General features: G+C 44.8%; 1 non-coding gene across 1 annotated transcript; it reads left to right on the forward strand.

Moving 5' to 3' along the window:
* Nucleotides 1-10,331: 10,331 nt before the first annotated feature.
* Nucleotides 10,332-10,435, forward strand: LOC120098437 (U6 spliceosomal RNA). The gene has a single exon (XR_005496598.1). It is a non-coding gene; the product is annotated as a U6 spliceosomal RNA (small nuclear RNA).
* The last annotated feature ends 1,210 nt before the right edge of the window (nucleotides 10,436-11,645 follow it).

Below are 11,645 nucleotides of genomic sequence, written 5' to 3' on the forward strand. Positions count from 1 at the left end.
TGCCTACTGTCAAATGAGGGCTGTGGCTAGTGCCTCTGTTTACTCGGGCAAGATGGGTAGTTTTTAAGTTAATTTTTATTAGAATATTTACGTTTTTTACTTTTTAAAAATTAAAATGGAATTTTACCATTCCCCTTCCCTTCCTCTGGTCCCTTCCAGCTACCCTCCATCAAATCTATTCTGATGTCCCTCCTCTCTCAAGGTGCTAGCTTCCGTTTTATTATTTGTTACATATACACATACATATGTCTGTTCGTATGTATGTAGCATACATATGTCCATTCGTATGTATGTATATACACAAATATATATGAATACAGCCTGCTGAGTTTGTTTTTGCTTTCAAGATGCTAATAAGGGGGCTCATCCCTGGGAGAGGGTGATTTGCCCAAAAATCATTAATTGCCTATAGTTCTCTGTGTAGGGGTGGGAGTCATAAAATTCCCCCTTCCATGTTATCGTGTCTACTTGATACCACCATTATTCCAGTCTTGTTTATGCAACCATTCCTAGGAGAAGCCGTCTCACTGGGGACATCCTGGTATTCTGACTGAATTGTTCTGCCCTCTCTGCCATGATGTCCTGGGTCATAGATGTAGATATAGCCATTGAGACTGGGTTCCCTATTGTGGATCTCTGCATTTTATCTAGTTATGAGTTCCTGTGATTGTCTCTGTTTTCTATAAAGAGAGGCTTCTTTGATGGGGCATGTGGGGGAAGGGGTGGTTACACTTATTGCCTATGGCTAAGATTTAGTATGTAGTAAGGATTTCTGCTGGGACAGCAAAGAGGCAGTAGATTCTTTTCTAGGGTCCATGACTGTAGCAGCCCCCAGGAAGCTGGCCGAGGTTTCCAGTTCAAAGCATGATTCCCCTCCTGTTGAATGGACGGACCTTAAATCCAGTCAAACAGCTGTCGGTTGCCCCCGACACACTAGTGCCACTTTATGCATCTCTTGCATGCTGTAATTGCTAATGTTCATAGGTGTTGCAGCTGGGCAGGACTGCTTCATTGCTCCCCTCTCGACAGTATTTCCTGGGACCACGGAAATTAGACAGAAGGAAAGACGCTTTGAGGTCAGATCCAGCTCAAATCTGATCTGATCCCTGTACTCTAATGTGTTATGATGAGCATTTTAATATTAGTAGCTGTTAATCATTCACCAGATTGTAGTGAGCATTGAGTAAACTGATATCACTGAAAATACTCGGGGAAACGGCATTGCTGTGAGCAGATCCAAGCTTCATCATATTATCCAAATGAAGTTATTTTCAACTGTAATCGAATTTCCTACCACCGTCGTTAAACCAGCTAGAGAGTGTTAGTGACCTTGGAGAAAGACAAGACTTTGTGCCTAAACTTGTGACTGTAGCTATCTTTTGCTACTTTGTGTGTTCTTTCTTCCACCCTTCTTTGCCCTTTTCCTTCCCTTTCAACCCCCTAGCACTAGACAGGAGAGAAAAAGGGGTGGAGGAGAGAGGTGGTGACATGATCATTAGACTACTTCCTGCTCAGTCAAGCTCCTCGGAGCTAGTTTGATCTTCACCATCAGGAGATCTAATTTCTTCTTTTCTCACAACTACTTAACAAACCTTGACCAACACAACCAACCAACAACCTGTCCTGCCTCCTAGGGCCCCTCGCATCTATACACCCCCTGAAAAGTCCCCAGAACGCGAATGTCACACAAGTGTAGAAACTACCTGCCTCCCCTGCTGGATCACAAGGCAAACCATAGTCGGCTACCGACAGTTCAAAGCAGCCCCATACCACATGTAGGAATAAAATAAAACCATATTCTTAGAATATTTCTGTGTTTTTGAAAGATATCAAAGTGCCAAAACTGTCACTACATATGACTCTTTCTTTTTTTTTTTTTTTTTTCCGGGGCTGGGGAATTGAACCCAGGACCTTGCGCTTCCTAGGCAAGCGCTCTACCACTGAGCCAAATCCCCAACCCCCATATGACTCTTTCTCAAGGTGTCATGGGAATTAATAGACATCCAGGGATGAGCTCCTTATCGGTTGTTGAATTTCCACTTAGATCTCATCCACTAGAAGTACACATTACCTGTAGCCACAAAGTAAGGCAAATCCAGCATGTTTGGGCAGTCTTCCGAGCTGTAGGGTCTTTCCTCCCCTTACCAGGGTCCCCTTTTGCTAGTTTTCCTCATCCTTTCTATCAGCCTGATATTTCCCACCCCAGAGCCCTGATCAGAGACCCCTACTCTGCTCCACTTTGTGTCCCCAGGACCTGCTCCTGATAAATCCATCTGTCAACCTCTCAGTCATGTAGGTTATGTTTTTCCCTGGTCTTAAAAGCAGTTCTTTGTTTTGCTGTGGGGAGACTGAATCTAGGCTAGGGCTCTACCTCATAGCTCTATTCCCAGGTTCTTGCCTAAGCTATTCTTAAAGGTGTATATATTTGTGTGCAAAAAGCCAGTGAATTGTGTTTTGGGGTGTGACCAGAGGAAGACAACTGAAATGAAAAAGTTCATTAGCCTGTTTTCATAGGAAGTAGATCTGTTTGGGGGAATACTAGAATAGCTGCTGAACAGGTAGTACAAAGTTTACGAAATAGACACACAAGTCACCCATGGACTGTTTCTGAATACAATGCAGGAAAGCGTACAAGAGCAAGCTAGCCGGGAGGAACTACTGGGGAGATGTCTCAGTGGGTAAAGCACTTGCAGTGGAAGCAGGAGGACCTGGAGCTCAGATCCTCAGCACCCACATAAAAAACTGGCTAAGGGAGGTATCAGCCTGTATCCCCAACATTCCAGGGAGAGAGGAGTCAAGAGAGAGGCAGATCTTGGATGCCAGAGGCTTAGCGGCCAGTCTAACCTAAACAGAGGGCTCCAGGTTCAGTGAGAAACCTATCTCAAATAAGGTAGAGAAAACATAGAGGAAGACACCGAGTCTTAACCTATGGCCTCTGCATGTGCATGTACAGGCGAATTCACATGCACGACATATACACCACACACTCAGATATATTGGGAAGATCAGTAGCTAACACTGGCTTCTCTTTGAGTTCACTTCCTAGGTTCACAACTGTCTATGACTCCTCTGAGGGTATCTAATGTCCTCTTTCATGCCGCACTCCTTGTGTACGGACACACACAATGCAGATACATATGCAGGCAAAACACACATAAAATAAATGAGTAGAATTTACAAAGCAAATCGGTGCTTTGGTTATTTCACAACTTTAGTAAAATTATTCATGAATCTGTGGAAAGTAATCAAGCTAAGAAAAGTATGGATGATTCAGTTCAGTTGAGAAGGTGCTTGCCTTATGAGCATGGGGACCTGATTTTGATCCCCAAAACCTAGGTAAAAGTGAGCTGGGAGTGGTGGTGCGTGCATATAATCTCTCTGGGAACACAGAAAGGTGGATCCCCGGGCCTCTGTGATCAGCTAGCTTAGCCTAATCGGTGAGACGCAGGTATCACAAAAAAACAAAATCGGGCCTAAGGAACCACACCAGATGTCCTCTGATGCCCACCGGTGGAAAATAAACTACATATTGTGTCCTGAATTGAAGCTTCACCCTGCCTGCTTCCCTTTCTCGTCACTATCGATATACCACACAGCTGCAGTGACTAAAGAGACGTTTGCTTCCATGATCTGGCTTCTATCCCTGCGTGTCCTTAAGACGTTACTTCTATATGCGACTCTAAGTCTTTTTTTTTTTTAAATTCATTTCCTGTAGCAAAGGATTTCCTTTAGGAAGATAAGGAGGTTGTGACAGCATAACTCCCTCAGGTGCGTGCTTCATTCACTGGGAAATCCTGTTTTCCATGTTATCTTTCTGTCTGTTGGAGTGATTAACTGAATAAACTACCCAGCATGCAGCTGGGGCAGAGGCCGTGCCTCGGATGTAAAATCAAAACAGAATAAATAGCAGGTGTGACATTTTGGAAGATGAACATCGGGACTAGGTCTGGAGTACAGGAAAGGCCTTATCCCACTAGTAATGAGCAGTAACCTGTGGCCTCCACAGGGCACTCACTGTGTGCAGCCCAAAGTGTTCACCCCTGAAGAAAAAGGTGAACCACTTTGTGACAGATGTAGTACTTCTGCAGGCTGCAAACCTCATGACTTTCAAGTTGCTACAGCATTTTCTGCTGTGGGGTCACAGACTGGGTGAGAGTTCACTGGACAGTTATAAGCTCTTACCACCACTGCCCTGCATCAGGAACAAGTGTCCCCGCCACATGTTTCAGAACTGCAGTAAATCCCATGATGAGCAGAGAGGACAGACATATCCTTGTCACCCCCACCCCCACCCCATACGTGTTGATTTTAAATAATCTGCAGCTCACATTTCTTTTAAATGAGAATTATCTCCTTCCAAGCAACCAGAAGTTTGGCAAGGCTGAAAAACACAGAGGAATTCTGGGATAGTTGTTTAATTTTCTCCCTTCTTCCACTCTCTGGTGGAATACCTTAAGACTGCCTGTCAATGTTTCAGTAACAGATGCCATTCTAGATAGTGCTTTTAGAGGTGATGAAGTCTGCCTCAGAGTCAAAATACCAGAGCAGAAGTGTATGAGGATCAAGGACGAGAGAAGTAGTCTGGAGGTCATGATTCCGAATATGTTGCTCAGGCAAACTCCAGAACTACTGCTGTGCCACCCCATCCATAGATGATGTCACCATCTTGGGTGGCAATCAAAACAACTCTTTATTGGTGTCATTTGTTTTAATGACTTATAAAGAGTGAAAGTGCATGCTTTTACAGGTAGTGTGTGGGGGTACTAAGCATTTCCTGGAAATAGGAGCGAAACCCTCACGGGTGGAGGGAACTGGACACAGTTTCGCCTTCTATATAGCGGAGCATCTCTGAACTTAGTCGCTCTGTGCACAGAAAATGGTACCGTTGCATGGCTTTCCTGGCTAAGGGGTCTAATGCGACACCATAGCGACCCAAAGCTCTGCTGCCCCAGCTGGCTGCTGTCAGCACAGGTAAGGCTTTCCTCAGACCTCGGGTGATTTCTCCAGATTTTGGACACCTGAGCTCATAGGCTACCTGGTTTTAGGTAACAGACTCTCTTTTCTTCAGGGCATCCCTATTTTAATTTTGCAGCCTGGCAGCTGCTCCGGGGTCCATTGATGTGGAAGGGTTTGTACACGGGGTAGACAGAAAGCAGAGGGCAGCTGGATCCTGAAGGAATCTATTGTGTGGTGTGTGCTCCGTTTCGTTTACCAGCTTTAAGAGTGCTTTGGGCCCTTGACTGAAGCTGATTGCAGAGAGAGGGTGGGCTCCTGCTGGGAGCCGTCCTCAATGGAAAGAAGACAGTCATTACTGTCCATGGAAGAACATGCTGGAAGTCTGTGCCTGCCCCACTCGGTGTGGCTGGCATAATCATGGGAAGAACACATCACCATGACCAGCTCCTGAGCCTACCACTCCCCCACCTCTTTTCCCTCAGGTAAGCCAGGAATAGTTTAACAACTCTTTAAAACAGCCCATGGATGGCACCCACCACAAGAGTCCTGAGCCAGCACACAGGTTTATGCACCAGAGTCACGGCTTCCTGTCACCCCCTGCAAGAAAGCATTAGAAAGTCCAAGCAGAGAGTGAGTTCTCTGGAGGGGACCTCAGAGCTACCCTCATGTATGGCAGTGGGTTGTTCATTAATGGCATTCTTTAGATCGAATATTCCGTGACACAGGATGCAAACTTACTACCTTTGAGCTCCTGGAGCCCAGCACTGAGGATTCTCAAGCAGTTGTCCTGGATAAGCCCCCTCCCATACCCATTTCTCAATCCCTTCCTCCCTCTTCCACCTCCCCTACTCCTCTCCTCTCCTCCTTCTCCCTCTTTCCCGCCCCTCTCTATGCATCTATACATACATACACATTGGACCTCCCCTAAGTGTCCATATTATGAAAGACACTAGGACATACCAATGATGTGTCATTTAGCAGGCAGGATACAGGTAGCGTTCCCATCAAGGGAAAGCACACATTATTGTGACATTTTGTATATGAATCATATCACGCTTGCCTTGTGGGACTGAGCAACTGCTAGATCCTCGGACTTCCATTCACAGCTGCTGCTGACCATTGTCGGGGAGTTGGACAACAGACCATGGCTCAGCTGTCTTGCAGATAGTCCGCTCAGACAGTCATTCTTATCCAAGGTCAAACCTCAGCTTCTCCTGCCATGCAGCCTCTCACCTAACTGCACTTAGTCTTGGATTCTCAAAGGAAGCCCCAGCCTGTTTTAATCTGCTGGCTCCTGCCCATCACTGCCGAGATGAGATCTGCACTGAGCCAGGTCCACCCCAAGTGGCTGAAGGAGAGAATGTCCTCTTTGTCCACAATCGGCCAGAGACTCTTGTAGCCTTTGCCTGGTTCAGAGGAGTGAGGAATAGGAGTCCCAGACTTGCACTGTATGTGCTGAACGCTAGTGTAAATGTGACAGGGCCTGTACAGGGGGCTATACACAGAGGAGAGAGATATTGCACATCAACGGGTCCTTGTAGATACACAATATTACCCAGGAGGACAGAGGATTCTATAACCTACGGACCTTAAATAGGCATGCAGAAATTGTATCAACAGCCATGTACCTCTACGTGTACAAGCCTGTGATAAGGCCCTTCATGCAAATCAGTGACACTTCAATCGGAGCACAGAGCTCCAGAGTCCTTACCTGCTTCTCAGGCAACACTGGAATCTGTTCCCCCTTCAATAAGCAGATCCTGCAGCTCACAGAGGATGACACTGTCCCCAACTAAGTGCCAACTCAGTGGGGAGGGAGGATGCTGGAACGTATCAGTGTGAGGTCTCCAACCAAGTCAGTTTGAAGACCAGTTTCTCAGTCAGCGTAACTGTGATGGAAGAGAAACATTTCTCCTCTGATCCTACAGCACAGGGCTTCTTTCTGTATTTCTTGATGGGGATATAAAATGGAGAGAAGTTATATGGGAAAAAAATTTGTGAGTAACCACTCATGTACTGCAGGCAGGTGCTCATGCCTGTAAGTCTTGACATAACTGTGTGTAGAAGAACAGGCCAGGGTTAAATGTGACACTTGATTTCTGTAAGGAAATAAAAATATTGATATCATAAACACAGTTGCAAAGATGGTAAGAGCTTAGGTTGGAGAGCAAATGTTTAGCCAACCTATAGAATCCATGGAAACTAATTTCTGGAGCCACCAAACTTCTGGATGCTCTGAGGCGCCTGTTAAAAATGGTGCATTGTGGGGGTTGGTGATTTAGCTCAGTGGTAGAGCGCTTGCCTAGGAAGCACAAGGCCCTGGGTTCGGTCCCCAGCTCTGGAAAAAAAAATGGTGCATTGTTTGCATAGGGATAAACCTCCTCTCATTTGTTCCAATAGTTCCACATAACACCAATGCACCCCAGATACCAGTCAACCAAGGGGAGTGAGGAAGATGACAGACAGGACTGCCCATGTTTCTCTGTACACGCAATCAGCTACTAGATAGTTTTGGATCACTGTTCTATGTGCAGATGTAAAATCAATGACCCCAAATAAAGTCATATCCCCTGAACATGCCTGATCTAGGCAGCTAAGCAGGGGCAGACCTGATTAGGACTTTGATGGGGCATCTTAAGACCTAAGTGTCAGCCAGTGAGAGGGATCTAATCCTAGTCTCTAATGAGGGGCGAGAGCAAAAAAAAAAAAAAAGGGAAAAGTTAGACCCTGCAGAGCCCCGGTCTGGTCTCCATGCTGACGACAACCAACCTACAAACCTTCCTGGGACACGGAAGGACACTGTGCTCCACCCAGGACTGGGACAAGCATCATGACTGGGACCAAGAGTGAAGAGGAAGAGGGGGGGGGGCTGTCACTGTCATCCACCAAGAAAGCTACACAGTGAGCCTGTGTCAAATGCTCAGTGCTATTCTACTAGCTAACCACAGAAGTACTGGCTTCGTAGTACACTGACTCTGCACTGCTTGGGTCCCAGAACTCAGACTCAAGAGTAATGAGGTAATAAAGAAATGGCTAACACAGAGACACTCATACAGAAAAGCTGGCATCGAGTGGCCTGGGCTGTCTTACAGAGAAGGTGCAGCACTCTGAAAGTTCAGCGTGTTTATTACATACAGTAGAATAAGAAGGTGGGGCTATTACATACAGGTAAACAAGGAGGCGGGACTATTATAGACAGCTGATGGAGGATCACGTTTGGCTACGTTGGGAGGGCAGTCTTGTAGGAAGGAGAGCAATCTTCAGGCTATAAACATGAGGAAAGTTACTGTGGATGTTTTCTGCACACAGGCCTGTGATCTTTACCTGGAGAAGGCTTTGCCACTCTCATGGGGTTGCAGCACTGGTGTCTTTGATGTGGCCACCAACACACATTCACTGAGGACTTTACTCACTCCCTACAACAAGTCCCCCCAATTGGGATACCCTAAGAACTCATTTTGTGATGCTTCGAGGTAGCTACTCCTATAAGCCCATATTGCCAATGAAATTGAGGAGTGGTGACATCCCATAGTTAGCAAGCAGCAGAGTTGGGGACAGACCCAGAGAGCTGAGTTCTAAAAAGTGACAGCCTCTACTCCTGCCTATTACATGAACTGGCTCATGTCATTTCTATAACTAAAATAAATAAATAAATAAATAAATAAATAAATAAATAAAAAGTCAAAATTTGGGAGGGCAAAAATGAAGGTTTAGATCATTTTGGATTTGCATGAAATAATTTTAAAATCTTCAACGTCACCGTACATTTAACACCTGTGGAAAATAGAAGGCCGCTTTCTGATGGTTCTCAAACTGGATGCTTTCTAAATGCCGTCAAAAAGAGGAATCTAATTGTTTTCATCTCTTACCGTTAGTTTTAGCCTTCATAAATTCTCCCCCTAGTTTTGATATTTATACATGTACAAATTATTGAAGCAGGCTATTTGTTTGTTTGTTTAATCAACTTTGTGTGTGTTTGAGTGCATCAGAGACAAGCGGATAACTCAAGAGTCTGAGGGATCAAACTCAGGCCCTCAGGCTCAGCCCCTTTAGCTGATGAGCCTTTGACGTGGTGTTTCCATATATAGCTCAGGTTAGCCTTGAACCTGAAATCCTCCTACTTCAGCCTCCTAAGTGATATTGTAGGAGTATCTTATCAATATTGCCTTAATATAATAATATTATAGTGAAAAACATAAGAACTATTTGATTGTGCCTTATAGTTTAAACAGTGTCCTGGGTACAGCGACACCTTCGCTGTGTTTCCTGTCATTGCCACATGCGTGCATTTTTCCTGTTTGGGCCTCTTTTATCCACATTGTATTCTTTATGAAGACACATCTGCTTAGCTTGGGTGATTAGTGGAAACATTAGCAGACCTTCTGTTTTAGAGTGTAAATAATTAATGCCTGCTCTTGATTAATTTCTTCTGAGGCTGACTCTTGTTAGAATAGAATTAGATATATTTCTTGAATTAAAGGGAGATATAAAGATGGGGACTCCGCCTATTTTGAAAATAGGCCATTTACTTTTGAGGAAAATTTGTGGTGTCTGAGTCCATTAGTGACGGGAAGAACAAACCCATGTCACTGCCTGGCAACACATGACTTTGGTTGTTTTTTTTTTGTTTTGTTTTTGGTCTTTTTTTTTTTTTTTTTTTTTTGGTTCTTTTTTTCGGAGCTGGGGACCGAACCCAGGGCCTTATGACTTTGGTTTTCTAAGGTCCTTTTATCACACGGCATCTCTTTGCAATATGTTTCCCTTTTTTTTTTAAGTTTAATTTATTTTTTATTTTCTTTTTTTCTTTTTTCTTTCTTTGAGACAAGCTTTCTCTGTATAGCCTAGACTATCCTGGACCACACTCTGTAGACCAGGCTGTACTCCAACTCTGAGATCCTCCTCCCTCTGCCCACTGAGTGCTGGGACTAAAGGCATGGGCCACCACTGCCTGGCTATTTTTTTTTTTTTATTTGAATTTTGAGACAGGGTTTTGCTACATAGGCCAGTGATCTTCCTGCCCCAGTTTTCTGAGAGATGGGGTCACAGTCACCACACTCATCTTGTGAGCCTTCCTATTAATCAAACAGATCCCAAACCCAAGACTCACTCCCAGCCCCGGACGTCCTCCTGACTCACTAAGTCCCACCCTCCTCCTTGCCTGCAAAGGACCTCCTCTGAGGTGGTCCTCCTACTGCAGGCCTCTGTCCTTGCCAGTTGTGAGTCCTTCCATTAGTTTAAGGATGTCTCATGTAACTGAGCTGTTCCAGCTAATAAAAGCACAGGTTCTTCCCGAGGCACACAGCCCAGTGAACAGCGTGCTTCCGGAGGCACTAGCCCAGTGAAAAGCGTCCTCCAGGGATAAGAAGTACACATAGGTGCTCGCTTCGGCAGCACATAAACTAAAATTGGAACGACACAGAGATTAGCATGGCCCCTGCGCAAGGATGACACACAAATTCCTGAAGCGTTCCATATTAAAAAAAAAAGAAGAAGAAAGGAAAGAAAGAAAGAAAGAAAGAAAGAAAGAAAGGAAGAAAGAAAGAAAGAGAGAGAGAAAGAAAGAAAGAAAAGGAAAACGAAGTGCACATCGGTGTTTGTTTGCTTCTGGTGCTCTCAACTGACAGACTTCACCCTTCTACCCCATCCCCTGGTAGGAACAACATGGTATTTTTGGTCTTTCAAGAACTTCAACCTCACTTCTAAGCTGGGCTATGCTTTGCCCACTGAAAGTAAACTGTGGGGTGTTGAAAAACAACCCCCAAAACTAGTGGGTTTGTTCTGCAGAAGTTGGTCCTTTGATTTAGCTTAAGAATGAGCCCCAGCAGCCTGTGCTGAAATTCTGGGTAATGGAAACTTTGCAGCAGAGAGAGGCTACCTGGGGTTATGGGTGGGGCATGCTATTATGCTGGCTTCTGGAGTTTTCTTCCCAGTTAACAATGCCAAGTATTACTGTGAAATATTAGTGTCAGAAAGACCAGGCCAGCAATAGCAGGTCAGTTTAACAGATTCTAGAACAGGCTGGGTGTACCTCAGTGTCGGAGCACATTCAACCCCTACAGGATGACACAACCGAACAGACCCCACTTGTCAAGACTGTTACTGTCACCACCAAACAGCGGTCTAGAACACGTTAAATGATGGCTGCCAAGAATGCTTTTTAGAAAGATGCTCCATGGGGCTGGGGATTTAGCTCAGTGGTAGAGTGCTTACCTAGGAAGCGCAAGGCCCTGGGTTCGGTCCCCAGCTCCGAAAAAAAGAACCAAAAAAAAAAAAAAAAAAAAAAAAAAGAAAGATGCTCCATTTAGTTTATAATAATCCTTAAGCTACATATGATTATGTCCATTTTATAGAAAACACATTCTGATGAAGAGCACAGAGATTGACTCAGGGAACCAGGGAATGCAGATAAATAGAAGTATTTGAAAGTTATACAGATTGATTTACAATTTTATCACATTGTATTTATTTAGGAATGTGTACACCTGCGCACACACACAAGTTCAGGTGCCGTTGTGTGTGTCACAGCAGGTGCAGGGAAGTCGGACACCTTCTACTGTCTGAGTCTCAGAGAACAAAGTCGGGTTCTCAGGTCTGAAAGGAAGCAGTGCTATCCACTCTCCATTCAGTCACCTCACTGCACCAGTGGACTTTTAAAGAAAGATGACTTTATAAAGTTTATTTCCAGAAAA

Source organism: Rattus norvegicus, chromosome 18, assembly GCF_036323735.1.
Source record: "Rattus norvegicus strain BN/NHsdMcwi chromosome 18, GRCr8, whole genome shotgun sequence".
Taxonomy (NCBI): Eukaryota; Metazoa; Chordata; class Mammalia; order Rodentia; family Muridae; genus Rattus; species Rattus norvegicus.